The 22,094-nt window shown below is 52.8% G+C and overlaps 2 long non-coding RNA genes across 3 annotated transcripts in view; one reads left to right on the top strand and one right to left on the bottom strand.

The window, feature by feature from the left end:
- Positions 1-16,806, bottom strand: part of LOC124249384 (uncharacterized) — a 24,251-nt gene extending 7,445 nt beyond the window's left edge. For both annotated transcript variants that reach the window (XR_006891379.1, XR_006891380.1), the window contains exons 1-2: positions 16,677-16,806; positions 2,505-2,619 (exon numbers count right to left, since the gene is read on the bottom strand). This is a non-coding gene — a long non-coding RNA (uncharacterized LOC124249384). The remainder of the gene's footprint in view (positions 1-2,504; positions 2,620-16,676) is intronic.
- On the top strand, positions 15,962-22,094 carry LOC124249383 (uncharacterized). Its single transcript, XR_006891378.1, has 3 exons — positions 15,962-16,464; positions 17,224-20,137; positions 21,141-22,094. It is a non-coding gene; the product is annotated as an uncharacterized LOC124249383 (long non-coding RNA).

Here is a 22,094-nt window from a genome sequence, read left to right as displayed (position 1 = left end):
TGCGGAAGGCTTGGAAAACCATGGGTGATCCAGGCTGTGTGGAGAGCAGACCTTGGAGAAGAGCACCAGAGGAAAGCGCTGGTAGGATGTGTGGCCCCTTGGTGGACAATGTCCATCTCCACTGGGAGATTCAGATGCTCTAACCAGATGGAGAAATATAACCAACTTCCCTGGTCTTTTGGTGGGGTCACAGGGCCGTAAATAAGCCAAGGATTGTTTCGTTGTCTTAGTTCTGTTCCTCCCAGGGCCGAAGTTGCCTCTTCTTCCCCTCTCTGAGGCCCTGAGTTTGGGTGGGATTGACCCCCAGCTCCTGGCTCCAGGCCTGGCCAATCAGAGCATTCCATCTCTTGGGCCACAGCCACGGGTTCAAATATTGGCGAGTGGTCCAAGCAGGCCGAGGGGACTCAGGCCCAGGCTTTGGTTGGAGCTAGTGGCAGAGAGAGGACTCCTCTTCCACTGAGGTTTCTGAGAAGCTGGTCTCTGTCCTGGAGCTGCCATCCTGCTCACCCTGGAAATGGAGCCCACCCAGAGGAAAGCAGAGCTGAGAGCCGGCCAGGTCCACATGGAATCTGTTTGCTTTGTTTCCGTCCCTGGAACAGCGCTGCCTGAATCCAACAACTGGAATTTCGGTTAGGCAAACCTATATTCCTTTTCTTGCTTAGGTAAGTTCCTGTCACTCGCAATCAATAGAGTTTTGAAAAATATAAGAGAAATACAGATACGGAATGAAGGATTCCCACCTGAGTGGACAGCCTTCAGTCAAAGATGGCGTGTCGGTCCTGTGTCTGCTGCCCTCTGGAACATTCCTGCCCTCCTCCTGTCCTGCTTTGTCTTATAGGTGGGCCGACATCTGCGGCCACGTTCCCAGGCTCCAGCCTCAGCTGACTTCCAGCTGGTTCAGCCAATAGGAGGCACTGGGGACAATCGCAGGCTGGAGGAAGGGAGAAGCCAGGGGGCATCCCCTCCTCCATCTCTGCCTCGGGTGTTGTCTCCAGTGGCAGCCTCTCCTCTGCCTCCTCCACCCTTCCGAGTCTGCTAGGTGACCCCATCCCTCCGTGCCCTGCCTTGGGATGCTTGAGGGCCCTGCTCTTGCTCATCTGTGGGCTGCCTCACTGTCCCCTGGTTGGCTTCTTAGCAATCCCACACTCTTGAGCCAATCCCCTGCATTAAATTCTCTCTGTTTTCGATATTCAGAGCGTTTTGTACTCTCCTGTTTGGACTCTAACTGACACAGATGGCAAATAGGTTTCCTCTTGTGTCACGACAGTGAGGGAGATTTGGGACATTCCGGGAACGACAATAAATTCAGAGCTGCTGGGTGGGTGAGTGGTGAGGGCAGGGCAGGGCCAGACCAGGCAGGGCCTTCTAAGCAGACGGAGGAGTGAGGCTATGATCCGAGGGACATGGGGAGCCCTGGGGCACCTTAAGAAGGATTAGCAGGTGGTGTGGCATGATCAGACTGTCCTAGGAGGGGAGGCATGAGATTCAGAAACGCCAACACGTGCCTGGGGCCCAGAGAAATGAGACCCGAAACTTCCAGGCAGCTCCTACTCGCCAAATCACAGCCTTCAGATGCCAATCTCTTAGGGGGCTCTTCTCGCTCCTCAAGTGAAACGCAACACTGTGTTAGGACTTGGGTGTAGAAGGAGGGGACTCCAGGAGCCAGCGAGGCGGAGGGGGTGGGGGGCTTCGGCAAAGCCGGCAACAAAGAGCCCAGTGACCCAGAGAAGCCTGAAGCAGCCCAGACATGAAAGGAATATGCTGGAAAAATTAACTCAGTGTTTGCTTTGGGAACCAGTCTGACGGCTCTTAATCCAGTGGGCGTGTGTATTGCAACTCACGGGACGTCCCAGATCCCCGGCAGGGTGACAAAGGGCCGTTTGTGAGGTTTTCGTCCACACCGTGGTGGAGGGTGCCTGCATCCCGGCCCCCGGCCCCAGCCGCTGAGCAGTGGTCCTGCCGCCGCGGGGGCTTCCAGCCTTCTCCGAGCGGCCTGCTCAGAGGCTGACTATCTGTTGACTTTCCGTCCTCGTCCCACCTTGACGTTCCCACTTTAGAACGACTGGCGCGGAGAAGACGCCAAGCCCCAAAGCTGAAAATGCACGGAGGGTCTGTTTCCTCAAAGCGCATCTGTTAGACAGGCCCCTGGAAGGAGGGTCTGGGGCAGCCAGGGCGGGCGTGACTCAGCGATAAGAACCGAGCCAGCGCCCGCTCTCCTCGGGGAGCTGTCTTCAGTGGAATCACCACGTGCGCACGCACGCAGACGTTTCTCGTACCAGAATTTGATTAGATGTGCTTGAAAGGAAATCATGTTTTAAATTCCTTTCCTCCTGTTTTAACTAGACCAGCCCCAGGGAAAGGGAATCCAGGGCCAAAATTCATAGATGAACAAAGGAAGTGACTCCTTAGATTTTCGAGCTTCCTAAGGGCTCAAATCCTGCCATTCAAGGGCGACTGAAACAACCTTCAAGGGTACCCTTGACCACATGTGGCTTTTGCCTTACCACCTGAGTTTAGAAGTCAGCCCGCTCTGTATGTTGACCCACAGACACACTGTCTGTGAAGCTGTCACCCACGTGGTCCAGTCTTGGGCAACGCAGGCGTCAGAGAAGCCGAGTCCTGAAACGAGCAAATTTAAAAATAACTCAAGCTGTTAACTTGCATCTGTCAACCAACATGAAGGGTGTAAGCGGGCCAAAGCAATCTATTTTTAAATTTTCCTTTTGCTGCCCCGTCTATCCTCCTCACACATGGCAGCTGCTCCCCTCCCTCTCTCCTAAAACAGGACCTGCCTCTCTTTTCCCTGTGGGACCGAAATGCCAGTCTGGGAGGTCAGGATCCTCTTTGGCGGAGGGGCCAGCTGAAAGCAGAGTCCTCTTCATCAGGTGTGGGGTGGGGGTGGGGTGCGGCTGCCACCTGTGAGTAATCGTTATCCTATATTCTATATCTGTCACCATTACGGAAAAGATGGAGTGGGCATATGGAAGACACCCGCCTAGTTGTCATTCTCCCTCAACCTCCGTGTGGAGGTTTAGTCCTCGACTCAGCTGCCCTCAGTGGTGGGGCCTCAACCCAACTCTTCAATCTAATGTCCCCTAGGACACTTTGATCTCTTCTCTCCAGCCCAGCAAGACATCTCCTTGTCCCCGCTCTTGCCTGTGGTCCCCACAGCCCCAGAATACTCCTTCCATCCCTTCTAAGCACATGTGGGCACAGGTTCAAACGCTCCCATCCTGCTCAGAAACCGGGCTCTGGATGACGTCATGGAGCCACTATGCCTGCCCATGGACTTCCTTTACGTGAAGAAAGAAGAAACTCTCCATTTATGAAAGCCACTTTCATTTCCAGTCTCCATCACCAGCAGCTGAATGCAATTCTAACTGAGAAGGTCAGTTATGACTACTGCTTTACTATAAAAATAATAGTAACCACTTTGCAACCACTCACCATGGTGTAAACCAGCGCTCTGGAAATAAGTGCCCTCACTCTCCCGGGCGTGCTGTTCCCTGGCCCACCCTGTCCCTCCTGGCCTGCATGGCCCAGAGTGAGAGACTGGGTGTGGTGGGCGCACAGCACGCACGTCCCCCATTCGGTTCCCTCTGCTGCTCTTCATCAGCTCTCTCAACAGGATGAGCATCCTGGAGCACCGCCCAGAACTCCAGCCCCAAATTTGCTTTCTCCCTGGTTCAGAGTTGTTCCTGGTCAAGCTGATGGGGGTCAGCCTGATGTGTGGGATTGAGCCCTGGCAGTGACCTGGGTCCTCATGGGCACCTGGCCGCTGATGGGCCAAGTGACTTTGCACACATTCTTGGACCTCTCGGGGCATCCTCGACTTCCTTCGTGCACTGAGGGTTGGGGCAGATGTGTCTCACCTGAGACGCAAATTTGTGAGGACCCGTGGAGTGACGGAGTGATGACTTGGGGCTTTGTGGTCAGAGAGTGGAGTTCAGCTCCTGACAGTATCATCCATTGGCTGTTTGAACTCAAGGAAGTCACTTAACTTCTTTAGTTTCTGCAGTCATAAAATTTCTCTCTGGCATCACATCCGTAAAACTGGAGCCATCAAGACACCCACCTCAGATGAGGGGAACAGTTTTCTCCACAGCCGCCATGACAACGGGCCACCGACCAGGTGGCTTGCATAACAGAAGCTTATTCTCTCACGGTTCTGGAGACGACGCAGCTGAGATCAAGGTGTCGGCAGCGCCGGTTCCTTCTGAGGGTTGTGAGGGAGAATCTGTTCCGGGCCTCTCTCCTAGCTTCTGGTGGCCTCCGGTGTTCCTTGGCTTGTAGATGGCGTTCAACCTGTGCCTTCACAGCGTCTCCTCTGTGTGTCTGTCCCTGTCCAAATTCCTCCTTTTTTAAGGACATCTGTCATACCGGATTAGGGCCACCTGATGACCTCATCTTAACATGAACATCTGCAAAGACCCCGTTTCCAAATAAGGTCAGGTTCACTGGTCCTGGAGGTCAGGACTCCGACATCTTTTGGGGGACACAATTCATCCCATACAGGAGTTGACTGAGAAATTCACGTCAAGAAAGTCCTTTCCCGCAGAGTCTGCCGGTGCACTCAGCAACACTTCCTGTGGCCGTGATTTTTGTGGTTATCTTTTTCGAGAACCACCAGACCAGCTCCGCCAGGTTGACGTTATAAGAGCGGAAAGGGCTGCGTCCACCCTGCTAATTCAGCTCTGGGGGTTTTCGGTTGACGATCGGCGGCAAGCCTCATCGATTTGGCCAACCATCCTCTCATCTAGATTGGCTGACGGGGAGCCCAGGCTGACTTCCTCATGGCTACGAGTTGGACAGACAGACAGACGCAGCCAAGGGGTCAAAAGTTTCAAATCTCCCCATATTCTTCCAGCCTTGAGATTGGGTTTTACCACGGAATGAAATTCGTTCAAAGGCATCTTCATTTTCCACAGGCCTTGCCAGCAGCAGAGAGGCAAGGCAGAAAGAGCGGCTGGGAATTCCAGCTCCATCCTCAGCTTTGCCTTTCTGGAAATCGGTCCTTTCACTTCCCTCTCGTTCCTCTCCTCCAGCTGTGGGGAGAAGTGAAACTCTGCCCTGTTTTCGACTTTTTCCCCCAATCTGAGGCTAGGAGCAACCTGTAAGGGGACACAGGTTTCTGGGTGACAGACATGGCCAAGTGGCTGTCTGGAAGCCCGTAGGGAAGTGGGCGTTGTCCTTGTGTTCATGAGCGGACAGGGCCCCGTGTGGGGGCGTGTTTCCATCCCAACTCGCTGAGCTTCTCCCAACGTCCTCGATAAATCAGTCATTTAAACGAAACAATCCCCAGTCACTGAGCGGTGACCTAAAAAATTAACGCTAATAGGAAATGGGAAACGCTCCCACCCCTGAGTAACCGGTACTTTTTTCATATACAAGTCGAATCTGTGCAAAATTCCTTCCCCCAAATTATAAATAGAAGCCCATGTGCTTTTGGGTTGGGCTTCTCTTTTTTTATGAGCTTTTTCCCACAGACAAAAAGGATTTTCACTTTCAGGAGAAACGATTGCCAAAGGCAAGAGGGTTTTAGACGGACGCGGATGGGGCCGCCCGCTTCCTTGCCAGACGCAGCCCGGATGTGCCGTCCGGCCTCACACCCTGGGCTGTTTTCTTTCTTAGAGAAAGAAGGTGGTGGGAGTCGGAAGATGCCAGGCCAGCCCGGGCCGCCCTGCCTCACCGGATGACCGCATGGGACCTGCCTTTGCTCACCTGGTGCCCACACTCTAAGTCGGCAGCTAAACTGGTCTTTGCATTCAGAGTCTGAGCAAGATATGCAGAGAGGAGAAAACGTCTACAGCTCTCAGAGGCCTGGGTGGAAAGGTCAGTGAGGAGAGAAAAAGGAGGGCAGAGGAGGCGCCTTCCTGATGGAGGAGGAGCCTTCCCGCTGGAGGAGGCCAGCGGGATGCTCCGCCACCGGGCAAAGGAGAACAGACCAACGGGAACCAGGGGCAGCGGGTTTACCGGGATCTGCCTGAGGGACGAAAAAAAAAAAAAAAACCCTAGCAACACAGATCTGTGGTAAATTTTTGGCAGTTCCAACATCCCCAAAGCCGAAAACCTAAATTAGAAAAACCTCTTTTGATGACAAAATCTGCCCTGAACGTGTATGTAGCTGTTTTTCATCTCAGTTTACACCACCGAGCTGAAGGCTCCTACGTGCCCCGCAGAACCGTCCGAAGACAAGTGGCAGCCCCAGTCACTGGGGAAATGACACGATGCGGGGTGTATGCCCCACAGCACCTTTCTAGGATCCATACAAGTTCCGAATTCTTTATACATCTGGGCCCAACGGTTTCAAAGAAGGGATCGGGCACCTGAAAGATCTCATTTAGAATTGTCACCAGCAATCAGGTGTCCCCAAGCGGTGTATCAGAGGTTGCAGGCTGCCGGCCTACAGGAGGACCTGCAGAAACATTTTTTAAGTGACCACCATGTTTTAAACGTTCTGTTTTCTCTGTGTCTGGCTGAGAGCAAAGTCACACCTAAGCCCTACTCTGTCCTTTTCTTTGGCCACCTGCTTGACCCTGATGGTGTTCGAGCTGACAACCTGCCAAATGGTCACCCTTCTGAAACAGTGCCCTTATAAGAAGAGAATCAGTGAAGGACACAGGCTCCTGGACTCCCAGTCCTGCATCCCTTCCCTCATTGCCCAGGCATACATTCATCCCGCTAGCCCCAGCAGAGCCCTTGCTTGCTCACAATATTCGGCAGTTGACAGTTGTGGTTAAGTTTTAAATGGTAGCATATTAGTCAGAGTTCTCCAGAAAAACAGAACCAATGGGAGATATATATATATATGTGGACAGAGAGAGACAGAGAGATTAAAGGAACATGTTCACACCCTTAGGGAGGCCGATAAGGCCTATGATTTGCCGTCTACAAGCTGGAGAACAGGAAAGCCCGTGGGATAATTCAGCCCGAGTCTGAAAGCTTGAGATTTGGGGGGCGGGGGGGGGGGGTGCTTATGATATAAGTCCCGCCCGAGTCCGCAGGCCTGAGAACCAGGAGCGTCAGACGTCTGAGAGCAGGAGAAGAAGGATGTCTCTGGTCTAGTGGGAGCAGACTCCGCTCGCCCACCATCTGTTCTACTGTTCAGGTCCTTGACGGCTGGGGTGAGGCCCCCTGCCTGGGGAGGGTAGTCTGCTCTGCCCAGTCCACCGACTCGAACGCTAACCTCATCTGGAAACACCCCCCAGACACACCCAGAAATACTGTTTGACCAGCTCTCTGGGCATCCCTGAGTCCTGTCAAGTTGACCCATGACATTAACCACCACAGGGAATAAAACGCCAGGTGGGAGAAGGCTCCGGAGCTCTGCCACCTCCCTGCCTGCTTTTGTCTTCAGCCGCCGTGTACTGAGCACGTCCCCTGGTGCGGGCACGGGGTTGTGTCTTCAGGCTTTTGGTGTTCAGAGCCACCCAGTCGCATAGCACCGCCATGACACACGTGTTACAGATGGAGAAGTGGAGGCACGGCAGCGTCTTGTCGCTTGTCCCGGATCCTACCGCCGAAAGAGCCAGGATGTCGATTCCGACCCTGCCGTCTGTTCCCGGCTCCTGCTCGGCGTGGCGTGGAGTGATAACGCTCAGGGAGGTTGGTTTTTGCTCCATGCCCCCGTTTTGGATATCTAGATGGGACAAGTGCCACCTGCACTTAGAACACTGCTGCATGGAGGTGGAGGGCAGAGAAGGCCTCCCATGGATGGGACTTTTCTGTCCTCCTGGAGCTTAAAGGCCTCCGGGGGAACCAGACAAGAAGGAAGCAACAGAGGAAAAAAAGGAGGTGTTTCAGATTTTGGGAAGTGTGCGTGAAATGAGGAAGGTAACCTGGCTACTTTAAGTCGCGAGACCAGGGAGGCCCCTGGGAAGGTGGCCCCTAGGAAGGTCCCACCTGATTGGAACTGTGAGAAGGTCCCCCGGGGACAGCAGTGCAAAGGCCTGAGGCCAGGGCTGGGGGCTCACAGGATGTTCTCGTCCAGCTGCACACGAACATTTAATCTTGATCCACCAGCATCTCTTGAGGAGGTATTTAAGACAGAGAGTCACCAGAACCCGAGCCACTCCTTCCACATCATGAGGGCAGGAAACTGAGTGGAAACATTACAAGGAGCCCTCAATAGAGCCCCAAATATCGGGGTTCAGACTATGAGACCCAGTTCCAGTCCTCGCTCTGCCCCTAATTCACCGGCTTGACTCGGGACACGTCCCTCACTCGCTTTTAGTTTTTCACTCTGTTTTCTCTCCTGTAAAATGGACAGCTGAAATCTACCTGCTAGGCTTCTCGTGAGAATTTTAGGAAATGATGCATAAAAAGCCATAAAGCACAAGGTGGAAGATGCTACTGATGTTGTTACTGTTGTGCTGGTTGTTATAGATAATGATAGAGAGGCCCCCCAAAATGGGGCCTTAAAGTGTGAAAGTCATGATGACTACAAACAGCCTTTTAGGAACGACAGCAGTGAAATCCAATGGAAAAATATGAATGCCAACAATGTGTCCATCTGGTGAATAAGATTCTGAAGAATCTGCTGGAAAAAGCAGATTTCCAGTCAGCGGTTTGCTCCCCAAATTTCATAGCGACTTCGGGCAACATGCATAAGCTTGCGGGTTTTGGTGGGTTTCCCCTTGGCGCATGAGAAGCATGTGGAGTAAATCACCGTGGCAGTCCTGGCCAGCTGTAACGTCGGATGGCCTGCAGCTCAGGGTTCTCCCAGCTGCACCCCACTTCCTTCTCCCCCGCCCCTTGCCGAGCCCTCGCTCCCTCTCTGCAACACCCAAGCTTGCCTCATTCCGGGGAGCTAAATTTTGAGGCCGAGTGCTTGCCGCCACTGAGAGCAGAACCGCTCACTGACCGGCCCGCTCGCCCCGGCCGAGGGCAGCGAGAAAGGTGAACGCACGCGTGGTAAGTGGGACTCTTCCTCCTGAAGGGGTTGCCACGTCTCTGTAAATGCAGCTCCTTTTCCTCTGACCCTCTGCCCTGCTTCAGATGAGCTTTTAAACCTTTGAAAACATGAGGGTTCACTTTCAAGTGTATCGGAGCTTAGAGCGTGTTATTTTGGCTCAAGGACAGAGCGCTGGGGGGGGGGGGGGGGGGTCAATTTCATGGATCTGAGCTGGTAATAGTCATGCTCGAAGGCTCCCCAGACCTGCGCACCCAGCCTCCCAGCCATGTCGGTCCAGCTGGAGCCCGTTCGCGAGGCTCCAAGCCTGAGGCACAGCTGTCCTGACCTCAGCACTTCGGTCTCACCCCAAATGACCGCTGGTGGGTCTGAAATGACAGACCCATGGCTCCCATGGGCAGAGTCAGATTTTCGGGGCTCAAACCTCATACAGTTTGGGGGTCCTTCTTTAAGAAAAATAATTCAAGGGGCCAGCAGGGCGGTGTAGTGGTTAAGTTTGTGCGTTCTGCTTTGGCAGCCTGGGGTTCACGGGCTTGGATCCCGGGTGTGGACCTAGCCCCGCTCCTGAAGCCATGCTGTGGCAGCGTCCCACATACAAAATAGAGGCAGATGGGCATGGATGTTAGCTCAGGGCCAATCTTCCTCACCAAAAATAAAAGAAAGAAAGAAAAGAAAAATAATTCAAAATTACAAATATAAAGTAGTTACAAAAGTGAATATTTGGAAAAGAAACCATAACAAATGGCAGATTTTAAAAAACTGATAAATGTAATAGGCATCACTAAATCGACAAATTAACACAATATTTTTACTAATTGAGTGCCTGGCATACATCTATAACACCTTTGTTTCTCCTGGCTCTTTTTGGGCTGCCTATTCTTTGATCTCCTTTTCGTACGACAGCAACCTGGTCACATCATTTTCTGTAGAGAGGATAGAAAGATAGCTTAGTATTTCCTTTGGCACATTTGGGTATAGTTTGTTTTTGTGCGTGTGTCTGTTGGTAGTTCATAAAAACATCTAGTTTCATGATGATGTAATTACACCTCCACCTGGCCTGTAGACCCCAACTGTGACTGTTGTGAAAAATCTTAAGACTGTTATCAAATTTGGGGAAACTTCTAGTGAATTTCTTTCATATAGGAACTGTGAGATTTCAGGTCATTTAAAGTTTTCTTGTAGAATGAGTGAAACTTAAATGCTGTTTGAATTGACAATACGCGGTTTGTCATCACTATTTTTATTTGTGGGTTTTATGCTCTCTTCCTCATTGTCAACTATTTTTTGTCGAACTAGCAAGAGATTTAAATACTTTTGCGACGTATTTGTATGATTCCACTTTCCCCCTCGATTAGGTTTTTGAACCCTCCAAGCGCTTCTTCATTACTTCTCTCTGAAGTTGACTGCTGCTGAATTAATCACTGCTTTTGTTATGATCGGGATGTTGTCGGTTATAATTCTCTTCTCAGTGTCGGAATGTTGATTTCATATCTCACGTTTCTCTCTTTTGTTTCGTATTTCACTAGTGGCTCAATTTGTTACTTGATTCTTTAATTAAGAAATTTAAAGATGACCAAAGAAGGTACCCTTCAGATATGTCCAAAGGAGGAGTCTATAATTTCCCCCTTGATTTATTGAAATAGTCCAAAACGTCCTACCAGAGTCCAATTGCAAGGGCGTACTTCAACTCTATCGAATATCCCATTCCTGCCAAACACGAGTTAGAAGGTTCTGGTGCATTTATCACTGTATGCACTGCACTAGCTAGTGTACTCCTGATGGAAATGAATTTCCTATTTATTACGAGTCCAAGAGAATCAAACCATCTGTTTACAGCCTTGTGCATCTGTTTGGAGGAATTTTCCAGACCAGCGTCTGGCTCAGTGCCTCCCAAACCTTGTGCACCCTCCACCACCCGCCTTCTCCTTCTGCCTGGCATCACGGAGCACGTTTGCCTCGCCCGTCCGACCTTTGGCTCTGGACTTCCGTGTCATGGAACCAGGTGAGCCAGCACAGGGCAGCACGAGTGCCTGGATGCTGTGCCTGCACCAGGACAGCCAGCAGGGTCCCAGCTCTACCTGAGTGACTGCTGGCACATTTAGCTTTCCTTCACAACCCAGACTCTTTGTCTCAGCTTCCCCCTAGCCAAATGCCAAGGCTGCCCCAGCCACCCAACAGCCATGACAGACGGCAAGTCAGAGTGGAAGGAGACAGAAATCTCAGGCGACCATGATGGAAATACCTTGCTTCTGCAAATTTCCCCAAAACATATGGTGTCAGGAACTCATGGGAAGAGACTCATGCGGGATCAGGCCCTGAGGCTTCAACTGCACTAGCATCATGATGAACCCACCTCTACACAACTCGTCGATCAGAGAAAGAACACACTCAGGGACCCTGCTGGCAAATGGGCTGTGCCCCAGGCCTGAGTCCAGTCACAGGGCCAAAGCCCTGCTGATCCACATGTGAGTCTCGTCGACCCGTCGAGTCCCTTCCCTCTGTACCAGGCCAGGCCACTGGTCCCTGTGCTCAACACCTGTTACTAACGTGCCTTTGCAACTGTCCAGTGGAATCCCTGCCATCAGATGATGTCAGCCCTTTCCAAGTGCCAAGGCCACCACAGAGGGTGCAGTGGCACCTACAGAGTAGTGCAGTGCCCAACCTGCACAACCAAACACGGCACCAGGTCACCTCTCTTCCCAATCCATCCTCCCCACTGTGGCCAGAGCGACCTTTCTGAAATGGAGACCAAACAACCTCTAGGCATGCCCTCTGCTCTCACCGTGAAGCCTAAAGCTTTGTAGCAGGGACTCCAGGCCCTTCCCCACCTGTCCAGCCTCGTCTCTCACCATCCCCTCAACTCATCCTCGAAGAAGCAGAGTCCTCGCCGCCCTCTGCTCTGCCTAGAAAGCTCTTCCTCACTCTTCAGTTGACCGACTCCAGCTCATCTTTCAGCTCGCCCATCACCTCCTCCAGGAAGCCTTCCCTCACTTGCCCATGCCCCACAACAGGCTGGCCACACCTTTTATATATTTCTGCTGGATCCTGTACTTCCGTGAGAGATACCTTACCAAATTATTCCATCGTTTTATTTCTTTTGGCCTCTCCCATTCTCTTCCTGGGCGAGGTGCTGGAGAGACAGACAAACAGGACATGGGCCCTGCCCTCGTGGAGCTCTGGAAGTAACTGGGGAGACAGAGTTATCCACAGCCAACCACAGAGGTGGGCCCCCTGTTACAGGGGGGAAGAGCGAGGCACCCATGTGACAGCAACGCTCCAAGGAGCCAGAGATCGTGCTGAGCTGGAGAGAGGGCTCAAGGCAGCGGCCTCCTGCAGAGGGGCAGGGAGAGTAGACCCCATGCCCAGCAGAGGGGGCCAGCTGGGACTCCATCCAGCCAAGAAGTGAAGGAGGAAGTGGCAAGGTGCATTTGCATTTTAGAAAGATGTCCCTGGAGAGAGTGGCCTGGAGGGGGTGGACGTGGAGGCTGGAAGGCCAATTAGGAGGCTGTCAAAATATTGTAATTCCAAACCACCTCGTCAAACTGCTGAGCACGGAGGAATCTCGTTAGTAAAAACAAGGAGAGTTGCTCCCGCCCCTGAGATTAAAAAAGTCCAAGTTCAACCTAATGGTTCCTTTCAAACGTTTTACCAGTTTTTAAAATTTTGTCTTTTCCCCCCACCTTTTGTTTCTGCTCATTTCTAGCCTTCCCTTCCTGTTCTCTGTCTCCTCCTTGTTTTTTCTCTTTGGATTTTTGGACATTCTGTGTATACCTTGTTTTCAATTTTTAAAGTTTGTCTCTTTCACTACAAGGCCCACGGCTCTGCCTCCCGAGGCTGGACAGACCTGGGTCCGGAACCACCTCTGCTTTGCTCTGTGACACCAGCCGAATCCCGCGCCCATTAGTAAAAGCAGACGTTTGCAGTCCCTCCCACAGAGTTGTGAAAGCAAGATAATACTCAGAAAATGTTTACGAGAATGCTGGGTACGTGGTAGTTAGGATTATTGTTTTTAACATTTCCTTTGAAAAAAAAAAAAAGGGTCCGATTTAGTTTTTTAAACAACCCAGGCAAAGAGGAGATGCTGAAGTGATCAACAGCAGGGGGAATGGAGACACAGTAGACGACATCTCCTAATTCACGACTGCCACATCTAGGAAGAAAACATGTCTTCCCAAAAACACCATATGTCTCTGTTTCTCTATGGAAAGATGACACTGCCGTTCACCCAGACAGCCCACGAGAGAAAGAGCGCGCCAGGTGGAAATGATGCGGGGTCGGTGAGCCGAGGAGTCGAAAGAAAGATTTCTTAGACTCTCAAGATCTGGCAGTAGTGCTCTTTTATTTAGAGAATAGTGTGGAATAGCATGGGGACAGGACCCATGGGCAGTCAGAGCTTCTGCTGCCGCTGCTTCTGCTGCCCCCGCTGGCATGGGGACAGGACCCACGGGCAGGCAGAGCAGCTGCTGCTGCCCCTGCTGACATGGGGACAGGACCCATGGGCAGGCAGAGCTGGTGCGTGGGGACAGGACCCACGGGCAGTCAGAGCTTCTGCTGCTGCCGCTTCTGCTGCCCCCGCTGGCATGGGGACAGAGCCCATGGGCAGGCAGAGCCGCTGCTGCTGCCCCCGCTGGCATGGGGACAGGACCCATGGGCAGGCAGAGTTGGTGCGTGGGGACAGGACCCACGGGCAGTCAGAGCTCCTGCTGCTGCCCCGAGTTGAGGGTTAGGGCTAATTTTATAAGGCATAGGTATATGATTCATCTCTTTACAAGACAAAGGAAAGAACATGAAAAAAAGTTAAAATGGTATCAGTGCGGGTGGGGTCTGGTCACTGGGTGATCCCATGACTTTTAGACAAGAAGCAAATCGGATTAAGTCAAGGTTAGAAAGGTTAGACGCCACCACCCTAAACCAGTTACATGAGATTGCCAGACAGCAACCAACTTAAGTTCTTGCCTTCCCCATTAAGAGCTTCTAGAGATAAGACCATCCCCCCTTCTTCCTGGCACAGAGAGGGAGGCATCTTCACAGATAGAGGTTTCCCTTAGAAATGTAAATGTTTCCCAACAAAGGGGCAAACAAATTCCACTCCTTGGAGCCTGAATCTCATCTGTAGTTTTAAAACTAACCAGCCTAAAAATCCTCATCATAAGCCATTTTAAAATTAAGCAGCCTAAAAATCCTCATCAAAAAGACCATGCATTTGGATGGGCCTTGTTGGGGAGATGCAGAGGGCGGCCCAGCAGGAAGTCCTGGAGGGGGTGGGAATGAGAACTCGCGGGAGGATGGGCTCAGAGAACAAGAGGAGAGGGTGAAGCCCAGGGGGTGGATGAATTTCCTGGGTCCTGGAGAGAGACCCTGGAGGCAGAAGGGAAGACGGTTAGGAGAGCAGCCTGTAGGATGGGGCCGAGAACAAGTGCAGGGGTGGGGCGGGGAGGGTGGAGGCCGGGTGCATATTCATGCTTTCAGTAAGTTTGGGCACAAAGAGAAGGAAAAACTTATCTCAAAGCTGGAAATCTGCCTTTGGGCAGCACTGCTGTGCGGGAGGTTTTCCGTGCCCTCTGACCCTCTCCCCACTCTCCTCCGCTGACCCGCAGGAGCACACCGGCAGCTGGTTTGGCCAATAGGGAGCCCAAAAGGAGAGAAGAGGGAGGGAGGGGAGTGGCGTCCCGTGTCTATTCCCCTGGCTCCTTCAGGGCTGTCGGGGCTGCCTGAGTCCCTTGACCGCACGCAGGTCCCAGTCCTGCCTCGTGCCCTGTCCATAGCCCCCGCCCCCGTCCTGGTTCCAGGAACTGCACCCTCCCCTAGCAGCTTCAGGCCTGGAAGTGGAAGAGCCGTCTGCTGCTGGCTGCCCCGGGGTCCTGCATCGTCACTCTCCCCACACGCTGCCCAGTTCTCTGAAAATCGTTCTCCCACGAAACAGTCTTTTACAAAAATCTCGTCTTAAACTCAATGTGAGTGAGCGTCAGTTTCCCGCGGGTCCTGGCTGATGCAGGGGCCCCTAGTGGGGCCGGTCCTTTGGGACATTTCCTTCCCTTCTCTCGGGCCATCTGGGAAGGCCAGCCCCGCGCCCAGTCTACCCACTGCACGGGCTCACGGCCTCTCCAGTGCCAGCTGGAATCGTCCATGTTCTCTTTCACACTCACATGCACACGTAGGGGCGTGCACACGCACACACATGCACCATTCCTGCAGGCCAGCGCCACTATTCCCACTGTACAGTCTGAGTGAGGTCAAGAGCCTTGCGAAGACGATGTCCCTGGTAGGTGGCACAGCGTGGGTGAAGACCCAGCTTTCTCCAGCTCCCAAACCCCCTTCCACTCTCCCTCGCGGCCTCGTTGGTTGGTTTTGCTCAAGGGGGTCCATTGGGGATTCCCCTAGGAGACCAGAATTTCACGTTTCCCTAACAAGGCAGGTGAAACGGAAGGTCCCATGTTTTAAGCGCAATATTTTTTTGTTCTTCATATGATCCTACTTAAGTTTTACGAGTAATATAAGAATACGTTAGCATTAGAACGGCATTTCAGAAATTCAGAACTTTATAAGCATGAAAGTTTCTCCTCACCCCCTTTAGAGAGCCTGTCCTCGCCCCGGCACGGCCACGGTTAAGATTTAACACTCATGCAACAGGGGACAATCAAAAATATAAATTAAGTATTGATAACAGTGCATTCTTCCCATCGACGTGCTGTGTCTTATTTTCCTTCAGTCTGGTTGAATGAAAACTGTTTCCAAACGTCCACCGCTGCTCTCCCCTCACCCTCGGCCGTGTCTCTGCTCCATCGGTTGGGTTACCAGGCACCAAATATTTTTTCTTTGAGTCAGCTCATTTTTTTTTTACTTTATCTTATCCTCAAAGAACAATTTACAGCACGGCCATCGATGGAAGTGCTTATTTCTCATCACCCTTAGAAGCCAACATAAAAATAAATGGGACAAACCATACACTGTTATTAAACTCTTGCGAGACGCCCAGCTTGCCAAAGGCTTCGAGCCAAAGTCTGTTCCGGCTTGTTAACAGGGGCAATTTGTGCAAGTGAGAGAGGCGGTGAGGATGCTCTCCGCTGGCCCGAGTCTCCCTCCAGACGTCGTCAGGGCACTTAAGAAAGCATCACCAGGTGATTCTCAGTGGCCCTGAGTGCTCCACCAAAAGCCGTCTCCCAGGGGAAATGAGTCCCAGCCTGGGCAGCTCTGGCTGGGAGCTCTCAGAGCCCAAGCTGGGGGCTCTGAAGCTGGTGACCTCTCCGTGGGTCTCTGTGATTGCAGAGGGAAGAGAAGACCCCCCACGGGCATCTGCCCCTCTCTAAATTCTCCGCCCCGCCGCTCTCCACCATATCCTGAGGAACCGCCCGGGGACTCTCCTCCTGCCTGGTGATCTGCTAACAAAGGGCACAGTTTTCAGTTCTAGAGTCAAAAGAGCTGGACTGGCCACAACATCTGGCTGCCCTCCCTTGGATTCCATCCTGTAAGAGCACTGTGTTTCGTCCCCTCCAGTATGGAGAAAAATATCCCATCCCAGAGTTGCTGCGGGCATCAAACAGGGCAAGATGTGTGTAAGTGCCACACAATTAAAAATAATTCTCCAGCTGTATAGACGGAATAAGGAGGGGGGGAAGATGGGAGGGACCTGTGGAGAGGGGAGGGTAGAAGGGAAGAGGAGGGGGGAGGGCGGGGGGGATTGGGGGGCTGGTGGAGTGGGGAGGGCAGACGCTGTACTTTTCTGTTTTGTAAGCAGTCTCGAGTCAGATGAAAAATATGCTCTTACCAGCCAAAAGATGTGTGAGTTCCGATTCTGCAAATGAGTATTTTAGTGTTATTCATGGTGGGTTTTGCTTCAGAAGGAGGATTTTTTCCTTCTTCTTTCATAGAAGACACAGAATCATCAAACCAGCCAACCGTCGGCTCGCCCCCGCCCCGTGGTGTGTGAGTCGTAACGCCACCGCGTTCCCACACCCACTGCCACGGGATCCCAGCGTTGCCCGCCCCACGCCGGAACCCGGCTGTGGCTTTCTTGGCAAGCAGGTCTGGCTCCTGCATGCGGCTTTGTTGGGAGTCGGGAAAAAGCCATCACGAGAATCTTTGGGTCATGGCATTGCTAGTTAAGATATAAGATATGACTTTTTCTACCAGGAGATAATCCACAAATGTCTATGGCAAAATTAAAACAGACTCATTCAGAGGGGATACCATAAATCGGCTAATTTGCAGAAAGCACTTCCCAGCTTGGAACTAGCTGTCATGCTCATCGTCCCCATTTCACATTAATAATCAGAGCTCTGCTAAACATATATCACTTTATTCCCATTTTACAGATGGAGAAATTGAGACTCAGAGATGAAGAGTTTGCCCAAGATGCTCACACGGTAGAGAGGCTGGAGGGAGGTCATAAATCCCACCTGAGAACCAGCCTCCCACCAGGCCCCGTGCTTCACTGGCAGCACAGCTCTCCTGAGCGTGGAGCCGGCAGGCGGCACAGGAGACACCTGGGAGCCCCGGGGACGCTGGCCCAGCAGGGCCGGAAGACTGGGAACACCCTGGGGGGGAGCAGTGCTGTGTCGGAGGGGAGCTGTCTGCTCCATCGACTTGTCGATTTGAGAGGCTGCGAGGTCACAGGGACAATGGAGGAAGTGGTGTGTCTAGACATATGTCAAATTACCCGGCTACAAGAATCCCCACCGGAATGTGCTCCACGTAGGTAATGACCTGGTGCTGCATTCACCAGGGCCAGGCTGTGCAGCTCCACAGTGGGGCTGGGCATCAGGCCTGGTCTGAGCCGGCTGTGCCACCTTCCAGCTGTGGAGCCAGGGTGGCAGTGGTGGTTTGTTTTCTTGGTTCGAACCTCCTGGGGACTCAGGGTTGTCATCCGCAGACTGCACTGCCAGCAGCGAGCATTTGCCGTGCCTGGCTTCCCGGCAGCATTTACACAGCACTCGGCTTTGTGTCCTGCCTCCCGAGGTGAACGCTCCCCACCCTCCCTCGCAGGAAGGCTGGAGGTAGGGGAGGCCTCTGGTGCGGAAGGAAGCCCCATGAAGAGGCGGGCTCCGGCTGGGCGGCGGGGGAGGCTCCGGCTCCAGGGGCAGCCGTGGCAAGCTTTCCATCACTACTGCCCAGTGCTGGCCTTCACTGCGATATCATCGCCCGGAGGCCTCGGCAGGCAGCCAGCACTGCTGCTGGTTGCAGTGCCCCCGGGCCTGTCTCCAGCCCTCCAAGAGCATTGGGGAGTGAAATTCCTAAATAAATTCCCCTTCTGCATAACCTTGCTCAGGTGGGTTCTGCTACTTGCAACCATAAAGCCGGACTTACCCACTGTCTCCCAAGGTCACTCCAAAGCTTAAATGAGATACTGATTGTAAATTGCTCAGCATGGCGCTCAGCACATAGTGGGATGAATGCATAGCTGTTGAGTGAATGAAAGAATGAATTCATGGAAAGCACGTGGCAGGGCATTTTGCACCTAATAATCACTTACTGACTATGTGTTATTGTGACTGTGACTATTATTTATAAAATAATAACAATTCAGCCTTGAAAATAGCCACCAGCCTATGTGCCTCTGGGCAGCCAAAGAAAATGCATAACCGTGGTGATCGCTGGGGCCGATGCCCCTCTTCCAGGCCAGGCTGTGTAAAATTGCATCTCTCCGTGCCCTTGAGCTGAGGCCAATTAAACGTGTGCGGAAGTGACAGATCTTCTGATTGGGAGTTTCCAGTCCAGGGGGTGACCTGCCATGACTTTGCCGGTGCGGCTGGTGAGGTGTGCGTGGTGGTGGAGTCAGGAGAGCAGGGCTTCCAGGCCACACCCTGTAGGGACACACGGCTTGGGAGAGAAACAAGCGTTTGTTGTCTTCCGCCACCAAGTGTTGTCGTGGCAGCAAACCTCGTCCATCCTGAGGGATGGAGGGACCCCAAGGAAGACAGCACAGCAGGCTGGAGGGCCTCAACCTTTGTCCAGCAAGCCGTTCCTTCTCTCCTGTCCACGTGGGTCTTGAATGGGAATCTGCTTCCGGTTTGCCTCTACTGCGATGTCTGTGTTCTCTCTGCCGATTTGCTGACCCACAACAGAAGGAGCTGGGGTGGGGGCGGCTCTGATGGGAACTGAACGCAGCCAGCGAAAATGCCCTGAACCGGGCTTCTCGTCTGCCTCCTGCAGCCCTTGTAAAGCTCTCAGGATAAACCTTCCTCTGTTTTATCCACATTAAGAGGGGTCTTCTTTGGCCGTCTGTGGGGGCTTGCGTGGGACTCAGGGTGGCATCAAGTAGGACCTGCATCCCTTTAGAGTGTTATTTTTGTTGTGAGCGAAAAACGTTTGTTCACGAGAAATTTGGCTACTGAAAACGGCTGGTGCAGATAAATGAACGGCTCTCTCTGCTGGATGTTTTCGGCCTATTCCAGATGTGTCAACTTGCAGGCAAACAGGGTGTTCTCTCCTACACTGCTGACCATGTGGCCAGCGGGTTGGAGAGTTGACATGGCAATGTCACACGGGTGCCGACAGAGCTCTCTGTGACCGCCACTCATCTCGGACAAGGTTCTGACAGAATGGCAGAATCAGTGAGCCCGTCACAGTGAGTCATTCACTCCGTGCCTCGGTGGCGTCGTGGACCGACTCTTGACTGTCCTGGACAGTGCACGAGGAGAGCGAGTGCATCGACCGTGTGCGTTTGTTGAATGCTTGTGGGGATCTGAAAAAACGGACTTCAACCGCGTTTGGGGAAATGTATGTTTGGGAATTTTCCATACCAACAAACCACATGGCCAGTGGGCAGTAGCCGTCATGCTGCTGCAGCCTGTGGGTCTTTGAAGCCAAAGAAGGGATCAAAAGCAAAAGTCTGTCACAGTGAAGAGTGGATGCTGACCGGTGGGAGACCTTGTCAACCTTGGTCCCTCGGCACCATTTTTTGTGCACCTCTGGCTTCTCCCGTCAACCTGCTCCCCCCGGAGTCTTTCTGGTCTCAGAAAATGACTGCCGTCTCCCTCCTTCCCACAGTTCAGATCTGAAAGCTTGAAGGTGCCCCAGCTACTGTGTTTTGCTCACATCTCACACCCGTGCGTCAGGAAACCCCGGTCAGCTCCATCTTCGAAATCGGTCTGGAACCCCTCTCTTCTCGTCACCCGCACAGCTGCACCTCGGCCCAGTCGTCACGTCCCCTGGACTGTTGCAGTCACCTCCTCACTGACGGTTAACCCCTCCCGACAGTGCATTCTCACGTGGGAGCGAGACGTCCAGGTAGAACATAAGGGAGGTCCTGTCGTCCTCTGCTCACGATCCCACAGTGGCGCCCATTTCCCACAGAGTCCAGGCCGGGTTCCCACAGGCTCTGCACCAGTGGTCCCCAGACAGCTCCCAGGGCACACTTGGTGATGTCTAGAGACGTTTTTGGTTGTCACCATGTGGGGAATGCTACTGGCATGTAGTGGGTCGAGGCCGGGGATGCTGCTCAACACTCTGTGATGCACCAGACAGCCACGCCACAGAGAGGGCTCCACCCCCAATGTCACTAGGGCCAAGGCTGAGAAACCTCGACACACAAGAGCATGGCTGTCACTACTGTTTGCTGTCTGGCTGGAATAGTGAACAGGGATGGGGCGTTTTTATGTAACCTCACTGAAAGTGGGCAAATCTGTCTGGTCTTTTCTCTGCCATCTCTCCTGCATGTGCGTGGGTCCTGGACAGGTAAGTGCCATCAGTCAGGGCTGCACTGAGCTGCAGCGAAGAGAACTCCACCGGGGCTGGCCCAAGTCAGGGCTCTTGTCCACTTGTTTGTTTGTTCCACCTAAGTGGCTGGAGGTCGGTATTTCAAGGCAGTGATGCCAGCCCCAAAATGCCACCATGGATCCAGGTCCTTGGGTCTTCCTGCCTTGCCATCCTTTATAAGTGACTGTCATCATCGTTGTCACTGCCTTGCTTCCACAATTCCTGACACGTGGAAGGGAGATGGGGGAAGAGCAAAAGACCAACCATGTCTTTCTCCTTTTCCATGCGCTTCCAAAGTCCCCACCGGTTACTTCCACAAACAAGACCCTCTGGAAAATATAGATTTCAGTTGGACACATGGCCACCCTAAACAAAACCTCTTAGTAACAATAGTGGGAGGGACCGGGTGGTGTTTGCCACCCTTCTCCCGCACTGAATAGGGTGGCGCAAGTACTTTATGGGTTTGGTTGTGATGAACTAGGTCATTCTTGGGGTCCCCTGACTTACTCAATCACACTGTCATTCTCCTGGTCAGCCTGCTGCCCGAACTGAGCATCGCATGTGAGCATATGGTCAGTGCTTCGTAAGGATTCATCTTTGACCCCACGGAACCCTCCATCACAGAAGCACAGGGTGAGATGGGTCTTCAAGGTCACCTTCCCCTCCTGTGGAACATCCTGGGAGGGTGTTTGCCTGGATTATCTCCAGTACTAGGGACTCACTCCCCAGAGGTGTCTCCAACTTCAAGGGGTCTCTGTTGCTTTATATTCAACTAGAATTTTCCACTTAACTCCACTCATGGCTTCCAACTTTGCTCTCAGAGGAGATGCCATCTTCAGTTCCCCGGTTATAGAAGCCCTGGGGTGGCTCTGGGCCCGGGAGGGTCTGCTCTGTTTCACAGGTGAGGACACCGAGGTGGGACAAAGCCATCTGGGTGGTGACTCAATGTTCTGCTAAGATCGTAGAGGCCAGGTTCAAAACCACACCACGCCCGTTCCCAGACATCAACACCATAGCGGAGCAGGTCTCTGTGCAAGCTCTCAGCACCTACGTTCTCACCGCCTCCCACTGTGGTCTGCTACGGGGTGTGGGGCTACGGAGGTGGAAGACACAGGCCCTACCCCTACAGGGCCCCCAGCCTGGTTGGGGAGGCTAACGGGAGTGGAAGGTGAGCAGGTCACTTGGAGAACAAGGAGGAAGTGAATGTGATCTGGCCTGGGAGCATCATGGACGGTTCCCTGGAGTCGGTGATATCAACATCCTCAACCTCCCTTGATGGATGGGGGATCCCCCTGCTTCCAAGCAAGGAGCCAGCTCCCTCAAGTATTCATGCACGGGGTCCTATGCACGCGATCGCCCTGCAGGTGGCGTTGCCCTTGGCCTGAAGAAGGCGACGTGAAATAGTGCCCTCAGGGGGGTGAGATGCTCTAACCCTAGATGTTGGTGGCGGCTGCACAGCTCTGGGAATATACAAACATTGACTTGTACG

Source organism: Equus quagga, chromosome 13, assembly GCF_021613505.1.
Source record: "Equus quagga isolate Etosha38 chromosome 13, UCLA_HA_Equagga_1.0, whole genome shotgun sequence".
In the NCBI taxonomy this organism is placed as follows: domain Eukaryota; kingdom Metazoa; phylum Chordata; class Mammalia; order Perissodactyla; family Equidae; genus Equus; species Equus quagga.
The sequence above is the reverse complement of the archived record's forward strand: the minus strand, read 5'-3'. Positions and strand labels throughout refer to the sequence as shown.